A 5,550-nucleotide genomic window follows, 5' to 3' on the forward strand; every position below is an offset into this window, starting at 1 on the left:
TTTTTTTGTTTGTTTGTTTGTTTTGACTGAGAAATTTCCTTGCGTCCCAAAAACGCACATTGTTTGGAACTGTGCGTCCTGTGGGTTAATTTTGCGTCTCGGACACGGGACGCAGAGGTAACGAGATGGCTGATCTCTAAACATTCTCTGAGTACTACTATTATTACCACTCCCACTAATACTACATTAATTAATTTAATACCTTCCACTTCACAATAATAATAAAAAATAATTAAATCAACCATGATTTTAAACTATGTATTATCAATATTCATTATTCCAAACATGAGAAAGCATTCACCAAAAACATAACTGGAATCGAGCAAAAGGACTCCAAATCCCAACGGCCAAACCCGGAAGTGAAGTGCCGGCATTATTGACTCCAGCTGTAACGCAAATTACTTGGTTCAAACATCGTAGAAATCGTTGGTTCAAACAAACATTATAGTGCCACCGCACAAACGTGACGACTGTGCAAAAATAACTACATAAAAGACACCACTGTTACAGAAAGACTTTACACGCTATTTAAACTGCCGATCGCGAACGGAACAAACCGTGATTGAAACTAACTGTGATGCCGCTCTTTATTCGTTGCGCTAACTGTCGCCTGTCAGTGGCAGACCCGCCCCTTTTAAAGCGCCAGCTTAAGCCATCAATATGCGTTTAGCTGGATGGAATTTATCTGTTTCCTTCGTGGTTTTTGCGATCCCCGGTCCCACTTAATACCTGTGGACATCGAGGCTCTAATCCCTCATTGTGTCCGAGGACCGGCAACCCAAGGCCAAGGAATTGACTCTCAAGGCCAAGGCCAAGGACCAAGGACCGACCTTCGGTCCTCGAGCCGGTCCTCGAGCCGGTCCTCGAGGCCAAGGACTGGCTCGAGGAACACATCCCTGCCAGTTACACAACGTGATTTGCACTACGTGAAGGTAATGAGGCTGTGACAATCCGATCAGTCTGATTTCCCACTTTATGGAACGCAGCATACGTCAGTGTTGACAAATGACTCTCACAAGATGGCGGAAAGCTTGACGTAGATCCGGCAAGTTTGTGCGGCACACCTACTGTGTGGCATATTGCTGTAAACAACCAGCCGCGGAATGCCCTATCCTCACATTACTGCCATCTAGGGGTAGTAACCGCTCACAACACATCAACACAGTCTTGAACGCTTGATGAAGTGTTTTTCTTTCAGCTGTTCAGAAACGCTTCTCAGAGAATACATCCAAACCACCGACATAGACGTGTCGAAGCGTCTATCAGCATGTCATCATATAGTTGTTCATTGAGCATCAAAGTTTTCTAAACTCTGAAGGTAATTCTCTCCCCCGACATATAACTTACATAATGTACTTTGTTAACTAATTTGCTTTATCGTACGACCAGCCAATTAAACCTTGTAAGACGGGTCTCGTGTATCCAAATGAAACTTTAGCCGATGTGTCATAATCAGCTTGCTTCGTTCTTCTACTGTCTGTTTATTTACGTGGTGGTTTAAAAGTCCCCTTCGATAACGATTGGTGTGAGTTGGTGCTTGGCCAATCCAACAGAATTCAACGGATTTAGTTTTGACTATTTAGTTCTAAAGTTACTGGTGGTGACATTGAATAGAGATCATGAGGGGAACTTCGATTTTGACTAGGTCGTCATTGTATGAAAAATGGTTCTCAATTGCCTTACCTGGTTAAATGAAAGTTTAAAAAATTAAAGCACCATGCATTTGAAGTGGAATAAAGAGCTGCAAAAGCTGAATCGAGGCAGTTAGCCTGTTATTGGTCGTTGAAAGACGTTTTATCCTTGAAAAGGCTTTTTGAGTTCTAAATTTATGTGTGGTGTCCTCCAATAGTTTTTGATCATGTGATCAGTATTTGTTTGTGAGCCATATTGGATCTTTGGATTGGGAGGATAAGCCATTTGAAGACTAGTAAACTAAACTTTTCGTCTCCTATTTTTTACTGTATGACCTATGTTACCAATTTTCCAATCTTTTTGGATGTGTTCAGATGGGCAAATGTTAGCCTCTGTTGAACTTTGACCTTTTGCCAAATTTCAGGCTTCCAATGTAAAGATCTAATTCAATACAACTTTATTCACACTGTGAATTTCACAGTATATAGCACATTTCACAACAGCTGCAACAACTAATGATAATGAAACCACAAAAAGAAAGTCAAAACAGTAAATAAAAACACAAATTACGGATACTAACACACATACAGTAGTAGATATTATTTATATATAGATATTATATAGTAGATATTATTTATATATATATTAAATAAAATGACCGTATTAATGACGTACAAGGCCTACAAAATTCAAACATCTTTCACCACCTAACTGTGTGCAAAGACTGTTTGATGTAATGATCCGGAAAAAGTTGACGGCTTGGCTGAGTTTTGCTAAAATGGCATTGACTATGCCTGTATTAGCTTAAGGCTACATAGTGTCGAGCATGTTGGGAGTCAGCTGTCTTTTCAGTAATCAAATAATACTATATGTCTGACTTGCGGTATTTGAGGTAATGCATTACAATAAGTCAGGGTTCTGAATTAACGCCCACCAACCTGGTAACTATGGGTTGAAATTAATTTTGATGAGTGTTGATAAAAAACTACCAGCCTTTTTGGCCGGTGAGGCATGCGGCAATTGTGTCGATCTGATACACTTCGGGTTATGTTAGGTGCCTCGTTCAACGAAGGGGAAGCACATGTGCGTCGCGCGGGTGTACCCGGCGCCGATCACAAGTGTGGCTTAACTTTGTTAAACTAAATGCAGTGTCACCTCAATGCAACACTTAAAATGAGCTTGTGGAAAACACTTTGCATGACGTGTATTTAATTAATGGAGTGCCGTGTCTGACGAGCTTGATGCTTGCCACCACAACAAGACAGAGCCAACAATACTCTAAACTTCAATGTCATAATCAGAGGAGTTAAACAATGAAATAGGTCTATTTCCAACATTGATGCATCCAACTAAACGATGGGTCAACTCAAATGCAAATAACCATTCACATTAGGATCTTTAGTGTTTTCTATACCAAGCCAGCCTGTATTAATCATCTGCAGTAATAGACACAACTGCGTCCACAATGGGAACAGTCTGCCTGCTGCTAATCTCAATTGAGTTACCAAATTGCCCTGCTTTTGTCTGCCTCCACAGCAGGTCTGCCCATCAATGGGATCTCAGTGTAGTGTACACACAGTGACCCTGGTGTGTGTGTGTGTGTGTGTGTGTGTGTGTGTGTGTGTGTGTGTGTGAGAGAGAAAGAGAGAGAATTTATTTTCATGATGTTTTCAAAAATAAAGCTCAAGTGAAAGTTCAAAAAAAAAAACTACCGGTAATACAATCAATTTTATAACTTTGATATCAGTGTCACCATCAAAGTGTTGACAGCACATAACAAGCTTACATTAAACACCAAACCAGCAGATGAGAAAAAAATAAGTACTTTGTGCACCGTATCTTTTTGAATTTGTTAACACAGAACAGTTAGGTTCCATTATTAGCCATGCTGCAAGAAGTTAGTTCTGTTCTGACAATGACCGGTTCTCCTATTGGCAGAATAGGGAAAACAAAAAAGGAGGAGGGGTTGCAATATATGTAGACAAAGCACTTAAATGCAGTAAAATCGAGAGATTGACAAGCACAATAGAAAACCGAATGGAATGTCTAACTCTTGAAATACATAATAAAAAGGCATCAAATATCATCATAAGTTGCATCTATAGGACACCAGGTTCATGTATTGACACATTCAATAAAAAACTAACAGCTATGCTCAGCTACTACAACGATAAGAAAACACTAATAATGTGTGGTGACTTTAACATTGACTTATTAAACCCAAATGGACACAAAAAAACAACTGACTTTATAAATACTATGTACAGCAACAGCCTTTTCCCAGTAATCCTGAAACCTAGTAGAATAACAGTTGACACGGCCACATTAATAGATAACATATTTATAAATAAGATTGATCATAAAATGGAAAGTTGACTTCTCATTAATGATATAAGTGACCATCTACCTGTCTTTGCAGTTTTTCATAATTATTTTGAGAGAAAAACAAAGTCAACCACTCACATATCAGAAATAAGACTAAGAACCCAACGCTCCATCGATGCTTTTAAGCAAGACCTAGAAAAACAAAATTGGGCCGAGGTCTACTCAAACGAAGACCCAAATACAGCGTTTGATGTATTTCAGTCGACCATAATCTCCCTATATGATAAACATTTTCCATTTACTAAAGTCTCCAAAAAGTATAAAGACCCAAGTAAGCCATTGATAATGAAAAGCATAGAAAACGCATGTAAAAAGAAAAACTATTTATATAAATTGTTTATAAAATTGAGAACTGAAGAGGCAGAAAAAAATATAAGACCTATAAAAATAAACTAGTAAATATTATAAGAACCAGTAAGAGAGACCATTATCATGCACTATTAGAGCAGAATAAAAGTAACACACAAGAAATATGGAAAATACTTAATTAAGTAATCAGAAATAGTCCTAAAAAAGTGGATTATCCAGAGTATTTTATCAAAGGCAAAATACTATTATTGAAAAAACTGCAGAAATAGCAATTGAATTTAATGAGTACTTTGTCAATATCGGCAGTAACCTAGCAAAACAAATTCCTGATCCAACAAACTTGTTTGAAATAGATAGATACATCGAAAAAAACCTCCTCCACGATGTTCCTTACTGCTGTAAAACAAGAAGAAGTATCAAATATTGTAAAAACTTTTAAAAATAAAAAGTCAACCGATTGCTTTAATATTGATATGACAATAATAAAGCAGATTATAGAATATGTAGTGCGACCTTTCACGCACATATGCAACCTGTCATTCAAAGCCGGTATCTTTCCATCAAAAATCAAAATTGCTAAAGTTATTCCAATTTATAAAAGTGGAGAAAGACATTTGTTTACAAATTATAGACCAATATCACTACTACCACAATTCTCAAAAATATTCGAAAAACTATTCTCGAGCAGACTTGATAGCTTTATACAAAAACATGCGCTGTTAAGTGAGAATCAATATGGCTTCAGGGAAAAATGGACCACCTCAGTGGCAGTTATGGAGTTTGTGGAAGCAATAGCCACTAATATAGACAACAAAGAATTTACTCTTGGGATTTTCCTAGATCTAAAAAAAGTCTTTGACACAATTGATCATAGTATATTACTGAATAAACTAGAAAGCTACATCTCTAATGCCATAGAGGTGTAGGTTATAAATGGATAAAAAGTTATTTAGATAACAGATATCAGTACGTGCAGCTCAACAATAAAAAAACGAACCAACTGAAAATCACTCATGGAGTTCCTCAGGGGTCAGTGCTTGGTCCAAAACTATTCATCTTATATATAAATGATATCTGCAAGGTCTCAAAACAATTGAAATGTGTCCTATTTGCTGATGATACAACTTTCTACTGTTCTGGAATAAATCTGAAACAGCTCCTGACAACCGTAGAAAACGAATTAAACAAATTAAAAAACTGGTTCGACAGAAATAAATTGTCACT

The 5,550-nt window shown here is 37.3% G+C and overlaps 1 protein-coding gene across 1 annotated transcript in view; it reads left to right on the top strand.

The window, feature by feature from the left end:
* Nucleotides 1-1,141: 1,141 nt before the first annotated feature.
* The window catches only part of mcf2la (mcf.2 cell line derived transforming sequence-like a), a 60,003-nt gene continuing 55,594 nt past the window's right edge, over nucleotides 1,142-5,550 (top strand). The window contains exon 1 of the mRNA XM_019878417.1: nucleotides 1,142-1,318. The gene's annotated coding sequence lies outside the window, so the exon portion shown is untranslated. The remainder of the gene's footprint in view (nucleotides 1,319-5,550) is intronic.

This window comes from Hippocampus comes, unplaced genomic scaffold (assembly GCF_001891065.2).
Source record: "Hippocampus comes isolate QL1 unplaced genomic scaffold, H_comes_QL1_v1.1 scaffold345, whole genome shotgun sequence".
NCBI lineage: Eukaryota > Metazoa > Chordata > Actinopteri > Syngnathiformes > Syngnathidae > Hippocampus > Hippocampus comes.